The 9190-nt window shown below is 38.4% G+C and overlaps 1 pseudogene; it reads left to right on the top strand.

The window, feature by feature from the left end:
- The first annotated feature begins 7788 nt into the window (after window positions 1-7788).
- Window positions 7789-8594, top strand: LOC131811616 (large ribosomal subunit protein eL8-like; annotated as a pseudogene).
- The last annotated feature ends 596 nt before the right edge of the window (window positions 8595-9190 follow it).

The raw sequence follows: 9190 nt of genomic DNA, 5'->3' as shown, positions 1-9190 counted from the left end.
TCCAATTCAAAGGAATTTGAATTTTACTCACAGTACATCAATACTATGTGGGGAAATGACATAAACAGTCATGGGGGCAGTGCAGGAGATGAAGTCACAGAACACACAATTAAGAAACTGCACAGTAACCAGATTAACAAAATATGAAAGAATCACTCAAAGGGGAGTTACTATGGATAGTAAGAGCAAGGAGTGGGTAAGAAAGCTTGAAAGGATATAGAATTCTTGGAATGCAGTAAACTTAAATGTAGAAAATACGGAAGGATAAGTTCCACAGAATGATCCAGAGCACTGTTCAGACTTGAGCCCCAAGGTGAATGGTAATGCCTTTCACTAAAAGAAGAGTAATAAAAGGAGTTTTCTGATTCAACAGTGTCAGATGAGGGGCCCTGTGGGAAAGCTTGAATTGCCTCAGGGATGTTGAAATGGCAATGTCTAGTAGGCAGTTGGCTCTTTGGGTTCTGAGGTGAAGAATTAGGTGTATATGTTAAAGGACAGGGGCTGAGCATGGAACCCTGGGAACATCAATATATAAGGAAAGGAGGATGAAAGAGACCATGGAAGGGAGACTTCGAGATCTTTCCTATCACATTACTTTTTCAACTTCCTTTTGAATGCTGAAGTTTTCCAGGGTTCTATTGTTCCCCTCTTTTGGTTGCTTCATGTGCTTCTTTTTCTCTTGGTGATTTTACCCATTTTTGCCTTTGGCTCCATGTTGATGAAATTTCTAAACACATTCTTTTCAGAAATTCTAACATATTTCCAATTGCTCATAAATACTACCAGCTCCAGACAACATAAATTTAATATGCCTTTTAATTATTTTGCCCAAGCAACCGCCTTAACTTCTGTTCTCTCAAGGAAAATGAACACTCTCCATATCTACCCAATATACTTCTCTCATCCTCACAGGCTGTCAACAAACCTGGAACATTGTCTGTCCTCATTCCTCTCCCTCTCTGTTGACATGGTCTCTAACTTCACCATTTCTTGCCTTGCACTATTGAGCATGTATCTGGACTACTTAGTCCCAGCGCTTTCCAATTTCAGACCATGATTCACACTGTTTCAGAGTGACCTTAGCTAAAAAGGGATCTATTTGCTTTGAATATTTAGAACTACTTATCTCTCAACACCCCACCCCTAGCAGTCACGTGTAGCATAATATTTAACAACAAGGGGTTAAGGCCTATTTGAAGAAGTTTGTTGTCTGCCATTCCAAGAGAGTTATTTAAGATGGAAACTGACAAAAAGAGGCTTTCACAAAGATTTCCTCATGTAAATTTCCCAAATCTTCTCCCTTCAGTGTCATTCTCCTCTTAGCATATATTATAATCCCCTTCACCTATTTGATAGGAGGAAATAAAAAGGACTTCTTAGGAGAAATTGCTACAGTAAGGTCACGTCTTCTTGTCCATTCCAAATCTCAGTTATCTGAATTCCAGATTTATATTCCAGTCACATTTCTTTCTAACACCTTTGTTTAACAAGACTTAATGTCTGATCCTAGTCTGACCAGAAGAGAAGAGAGAAGGAGTAAATATAATAACATAACTCGTAATTATTCAAAGTCATTTTCTTTAAGGTGAAATCTTGCTTCTCTAAATACTTTCCCCACTCCCAACTATGGAACTCATTATTAATTCTATTTTAATATTATTTCATCATCATCATCATCATTACCATCTTGGCATATACGCTGCTTCAGTATGCTTGGCATTGTCTTAAGTGCTTTACATTTATTAACTCATCAATGCCCCAAAGCACCCAGGGAAGTAGTTATAATTATTGTCCTTGTTTGGGGATGAGGAAAGTGATAAGTTTTGAAACTTGCTAAAGGTCACACAGTTTATAAGAAGTAGAGCTGGATAGGTACCCACATAATCTGACTTCAGCGCTCATGATCTTATCTACTATCCAATGAAAGTTTTCATAACCATGTACTATACTGAAAATCATACAAACCATATAAACTGATATTATTCCTGCCACTCCACAATTTCTTGAATAAAATCCAAGCTTGTCATCTCAGAATATAAATAAAGTCCAAATACTTCTGCATAATATTTTCTCTCTAGTCCTTCTAAAGGTTCTGCCTGTGCTTAGTACATGCTGCTCCCATGGCCCTAGAGAATCTCTACATGAGTTGATTCATAACCAGATGATAATGTGGATTGTAACCAAATACAAGAAATTTTCCTGCATTTGTGTCCTTTATAAAACACAAATAACTCAACTTTTTAGGTCTCAATTACATTTTCTTTTTTTTTTTTTTTAAAGATTTTATTTATTTATTTGACAGAGAGAAATCACAAGTAGATGGAGAGGCAGGCAGAGAGAGAGAGAGAGAGGGAAGCAGGCTCCCTGCTGAGCAGAGAGCCCGATGCGGGACTCGATCCCAGGTCCCTGAGATCATGACCTGAGCCGAAGGCAGCGGCTTAACCCACTGAGCCACCCAGGCGCCCTCAATTACATTTTCATTTACCATTAACTGATAGGCACTCTGGAAATGCACAGATAAATAAAAACAAAGAGCACATTATAAACTTTAGTTATTTAAAATCTTAGCTTTTAAATAGAATATATTAGGTTGTGTTGTTAAGTTGTAAATGCTTAATTAAAGAAAATACCACACATTCAGTCTTTTTGCATAACTCATGATGTCTAACTATGGAAGCACATGTCACTTTTGGTTATATTTTGTAAACATTTATTTATATCCTACCTTGTTCCACATACACTCCACATACACATACACATGAACAGCATAGTCCCTTTGGTTACATGAAGAGCACATGGATGCCTGTTATTCTCCATTTTGCTGTGAGCATTTAGTGAAACAATCCCTGAGGCAACTTTCCAAAACAGGCTGTTTTTTAGACCAAAAAAAAAAAAAAAAAATCTCCTTAAGGAATCCCATCTCCTGTTAACTCTTTCTGAATAATCAGTTCTCTTACAGAAAGTAAAAAAAGGTGTTTCAAACATGTATTTTTATGGCCTTTCCCTATAGGGTAGCAAGAGAGAATAGAAAAAAAAATTACTGGGTTGGTTCTAGCACTTTATGGTTTATTCTGTATGTTTATTCATGGTTTATTCCAAACTATACGGTTTATTCCATGCATTCCTTTACTTAATGTACATGTTTTGAGCACCTTCTGTGCATCAAACTTGTCTTCAGGAAGTTTACAATGTAATGGAACACAGAGATATACTCCTTCATTCAATAGTGTATCCAGTCCACCCACAAGTATTTATTGTATGCCTATAGTATACCTTGCCTTTTCTACTCCCATAAATAATGGACTGTCTTAAGTACTATAAGTCTTCTGAGGAGGTCATGTATTATGAGAGATGATGAGTTTGGTATAGTGTGTTGTAAGAGCAGTGGTGCAGAAAAGTGGCAGGAAAACCAAGAGACAACCTCGCAAAGGAGGTTAGAACTTAAAAGGTGACTCCTTAGTCATATGACTTTGGAGAACTAAATCAATCTTCTTGAGTCCAGATAAATTCATCTGAAAAGGGATAAGATTTTGCCAGGGACCATATAATTTATCTTGTGGATTTAAAAATATCAGCTGTACTAATTTATGAAAACAAAAGTGATATAGCTAAAGGAAATCAAGAATAATATTTTTCCTGAGGCTTAAGATCTGATCAAAGATAGATTATAGAGTGCATCGAATGCTAACCTGGGTAATTTTAAAAAATTATTTATTTTTTATTAACATATAATGTATTATTAGCCCCAGGGGTACAGGTCTGTGAATCACCACGTTTACACACTTCACAGCACTCACCATAGCACATACCTTCCCCAATGTCCATAATCCAACCACCCTCTCCCTACCCCCTTCCCTCAGCAACCCCCAGTTTGTTCTGTGAGATTAAGAGTCTCTTATTAACCTAGGTAATTTATACCTTTTATATGTATCACTGGTTACCAAACAGTTTTAACATCCCTTCATCATTAAAAAAGTTTAATACAACCCCACTATGTGAATATTTATTCATTTATGAATTATACAAACATGGAATACATTCAGTCTTATATACACACTTCTCTAGGGTCTAGACACACAGAGAATACTCTCCAGATCATTTTATAATCTTGATTCTTAAGACTTTCAAGGAAAATATGAGTAAGGAAAATTATAGACCAATCTTCATCAAGACTATAAATGACAAAAATTTAAAAAGAATGTTAATGAACTGAATCCAGAATTACATTTTAAAGGATAGTAAAGTTAAAGGAAACCTAGATATGTAAGTTTTTTTTTAAACAGAAAAATCAAGTAATAATCAAGTAATGGAATTACCATATTAAAAAATTAAAAGAGGAATAGTTGAAAATAGAGATACCCTATGATCCAGCAATTGCTTTACTGGGTATTTACCCTAAAGATACAACTGTAGTGATCTCGGGCACGTGTACCCCAGTGTTCATAGCAGCAATGTCCACAACAGCCAAACTATAGAAAGAGCCCCAGATGTCCATCAACAGATGAATGGATAAAGATGTGGTATATATATATATATGTGTGTGTGTGTGTGTGTGTGTGTGTATGTGTGTATAGGAATATCATGCAGCCATCAAAAAACCCTCAAATCTTGCTATTTGGAATGATGTGGATAGAACTAGAGGGTATTATGACAAGTGAAATAAGTCAATCAGAGAAAGATAATTATCATATGCTTTCACTGACATGAGGAATTTGAGAAACAAGACAGAGGATGATAGGGAAGGGAGGAAAACATGAAACAAGCCAAAACCAGAGATGGAGACAAACCATAAGAGACTTAATCTCAGGAAACAAAACTGAAGGTTGCTGGAGTGGAGGAGGTTGGGAGGGATGGGGTGGCAGGTGATGGCCACTGGGGCGCGCATGTGCTATGGTGAGCGCTGGGAACTGTGTAAGACTGATGAATCAAAGAATCGTACCCCTAGGGGCGCCTGGGTGGCTCAGCGGGTTAAGCCGCTGCCTTAGGCTCAGGTCATGAACTCGGAGTCCTGGGATAGAGCCCCGCATAGGGCTCTCTGCTCAGCAGGGAGCCTGCTTCCCCCTCTCTCTCTGCCTGCCTCTCTGCCTGCTTGTGATCTCTCTCAATAAATCTCTCTCAAATAAATAAATAAAATCTTAAAAAAAAAAAAAGAATCGTACCCCTGAAACAAATATTACATTATGTTAATAAAAAATACCCCAGGTATCTTATGGTTTTGGATGCAATTGTAAATGGGATTGACTCCTTAATATCTCTTTCTTCTGTCTTGCTGTTGGTGTAGAGAAATGCAACTGATTTCTGTGCATTGATTTTATATCCTGACACTTTACTGAATTCCTGTATAAGTTCTAGCAGTTTTGGAGTGGAGTCTTTTGGGTTTTCCACATATAGTATCATATCATCTGCGAAGAGTGATAATTTGACTTCTTCTTTGCCGATTTGGATGCCTTTAATTTCCTTTTGTTGTCTGATTGCTGAGGCTAGGACCTCTAGTACGATGGTGAATAGCAGTGGTGATAATGGACATCCCTGCCGTGTTCCTGACCTTAGCGGAAAAGCTTTCAGTTTTTCTCCATTGAGAATGATATTTGCGGTGGGTTTTTCATAGATGGCTTTGATGATATTGAGGTATGTGCCCTCTATCCCTACACTTTGAAGAGTTTTGATCAGGAAGGGATGTTGTACTTTGTCAAATGCTTTTTCAGCATCTATTGAGAGTATCATATGGTTCTTGTTCTTTCTTTTATTGATGTGTTGTATCACATTGACTGATTTGCGGATGTTGAACCAACCTTGCAGCCCTGGAATAAATCCCACTTGGTCGTGGTGAATAATCCAAAACCATAAGATACCTAGGAATAAACCTAACCAAAGAGACACAGAATCTATACTCAGAAAACTATAAAGTACTCATGAAAGAAATTGAGGAAGACACAAAGAAATGGAAAAATGTTCCATGCTCCTGGATTGGAAGAATAAATATTGTGAAAATGTCTATGCTACCTAAAGCAATCTACACATTTAATGCAATTCCTATCAAAGTACCATCCATCTTTTTCAAAGAAATGGAACAAATAATGCTAAAATTTATATGGAACCAGAAAAGACCTCGAATAGCCAAAGGGATATTGAAAAAGAAAGCCAACGTTGGTGGCATCACAATTCCGGACTTCAAGCTCTATTACAAAGCTGTCATCATCAAGACAGCATGGTACTGGCACAAAAACAGACACATAGATCAATGGAACAGAATAGAGAGCCCAGAAATAGACCCTCAACTCTATGGTCAACTAATCTTCGACAAAGCAGGAAAGAATGTCCAATGGAAAAAAGACAGCCTTTTCAATAAATGGTGCTGGGAAAATTGGACAGCCACATGCAGAAAAATGAAATTGGACCATTTCCTTACACCACACACAAAAATAGACTCAAAATGGATGAAGGACCTCAATGTACGAAAGGAATCCATCAAAATCCTCGAGGAGAACACGGGCAGCAACCTCTTCGACCTCTGCCGCAGCAACATCTTCCTAGGAACAACGCAAAAGGCAAGGGAAGCAAGGGAAAAAATGAACTACTGGGATTTCATCAAGATCAAAAGCTTTTGCACAGCAAAGGAAACAGTTAACAAAATCAAAAGACAACTGACAGAATGGGAGAAGATATTTGCAAATGACATATCAGATAAAGGACTAGTGTCCAGAATCTATAAAGAACTTAGCAAACTCAACACCCAAAGAACAAATAATCCAATCAAGAAATGGGCAGAGGACATGAACAGACATTTCTGCAAAGAAGACATCCAGATGGCGAACAGACACATGAAAAAGTGCTCCATATCACTCGGCATCAGGGAAATACAAATCAAAACCACAATGAGATATCACCTCACACCAGTCAGAATGGCTAAAATCAACAAGTCAGGAAATGACAGATGCTGGCGAGGATGCGGAGAAAGGGGAACCCTCCTACACTGTTGGTGGGAATGCAAGCTGGTGCAGCCACTCTGGAAAACAGCATGGAGGTTCCTCAAAATGTTGAAAATAGAACTGCCCTATGACCCAGCAATTGCACTATTGGGTATTTACCCTAAAGATACAAATGTAGTGATCCAAAGGGGCACATGCACCCGAATGTTTATAGCAGCAATGTCCACAATAGCCAAACTATGGAAAGAACCTAGATGTCCATCAACAGATGAATGGATCAAGAAGATGTGGTATATATACACAATGGAATACTATGCAGCCATCAAAAGAAATGAAATCTTGCCATTTGCGACAACGTGGATGGAACTAGAGCGTATCATGCTTAGCGAAATAAGTCAAGCAGAGAAAGACAACTATCATATGATCTCCCAGATATGAGGAAGTGGTGATGCAACATGGAGGCTTAAGTGGGTAGAAGAAGAATAAATGAAACAAGATGGGATTGGGAGGGAGACAAACCATAAGTGACTCTTAATCTCACAAAACAAACTGAGGGTTGCCGGGGGGAGGGGGTTTGGGAGAAGGGGTTGGGATTATGGACATTGGGGAGGGCATGTGATTTGGTGAGTGCTGTGAAGTGTGTAAACCTGGTGATTCACAGACCTGTACCCCTGGGGATAAAAAATATGTTTATAAAAAATAAAAAAATTTAAAAAAAAAAATACCCCAAAAAACCCCCAAAGTCTAAAAGAGGAAAAACTGTACCTGCAGGTCAATAGATGTAGAAAAATCATTTGATAAAATTCAACAACCCACTGACGATTAAAAAAAAAAAAAAAACTGGCTCTCTCTCCAGCCACCCAAGATGCCTGAAGGAAAGAAGACCAAGGGGAAGAAGGTGGCCCTGGCCGCTGTTGTCATCAAGAAGCAGGAGACTAAGAAGGTGACAAGTCCCTGTTTGAGAAAAGGCCCAAGAATTCTGGCATCATACAAGATATCCAGCCCAAAGGAGACCTTGCCAGCTTTGTCAAATGGCTCTTCTGCCTCTGGCTGCAGTGGCAAAGGACTATTCTCTATAAGCATCTAAAAGTGCCTCCCCTAATTCTCCAGTTCACCTAGGCTTTGGACTGCCAAAAAACTCCTCAAATGCTTAAGCTGGACTGCAAACACAGCAAGAGAAGCAGAGATTGTTGGCCCTAGCTGAGAAGAAACCTGCTGGGAAAGAGGATGTACCCACTAAGATGCTGCCTATCCTCTGAGCTGGAGCTTTTTCTGTCACCACCTTGGTGGAAAACAAAAAGGCTCAGCTGGTAGTGATTGCACATGATGTGGATCCCATTGAGCTGGGTGTCTTCCTGCCTGTTCTGTGTCACAAGATGAAGGTTCCCTACTGTATTATCGGGGGAAAGACCAGGCTGAGAGGTATCCTTCACAGGAAGACCTGCACCACTGTTGCTTTCACACACGTTAACTCAGAAGACAAAGGAACTCTGGTTAAGCTGGAGGAATGTACTGGGACCAATTACAATGACGGATATGATGAGATCTGCCATTCCTGGGGAGGCAACATCTTGGGTCCAAAGTTGGTAGCTCACATTGCCAAACTGGAAAAGGCAAAGGCTAAAGAACTAGCCACTAAATTGGGCTAAGTGTATGCTGTTGAATATTCTGTACATAAAAGTAATAAAAATTCTCTTTCAAAAAATTTTTAAAAATCTAAACTTTTTTTTTTTTTTTTTAGCAAACTAGGAGTGGAAGAGAAAATTATTTTCTTCTTATAGTATCAACAAAATTTCTCAAGGTAAACCACATAGTAAACGGTATTTTCTTTGTGATTAGGAACAAGTCCAGTGTGTGTACCATATGCTTACTCTTAACAGTAATAAAGTGCAGGTTTTGGTTACTGCTCTATGGCAAGAAAAACCTATAAAATATGGTTAATTAAAAGGAAGACATAAAATTATTATTCTCGAGAGATAAATTATTTATTTAAAACTTCAGTAGTAGGATTATAGTAGTTTGGAGGGACTAGATTATTCTGTGATAATAAAAAGCCACAAAATTTCAGAAGCTTAAAAAACAAGAACTTCTATTTTATTCACACTACATGTCTAACAAGGGAGAGCAGAGAAGTGCTCACTGCATTCTCTCAAAGACCCCAGCTGACAATAACCCAAATGAGACATGAACAGAGGGAGAGGAGAGAATCACCAAACTTGTGAATGTTGGCTGCTGGTAGACTCAACCCATTAGTGATGCCA

Source organism: Mustela lutreola, chromosome 11, assembly GCF_030435805.1.
Source record: "Mustela lutreola isolate mMusLut2 chromosome 11, mMusLut2.pri, whole genome shotgun sequence".
Lineage (NCBI taxonomy): Eukaryota > Metazoa > Chordata > Mammalia > Carnivora > Mustelidae > Mustela > Mustela lutreola.
Note: the sequence above shows the minus strand (reverse complement) of the source record. Positions and strands in the feature narration are given on the sequence as shown.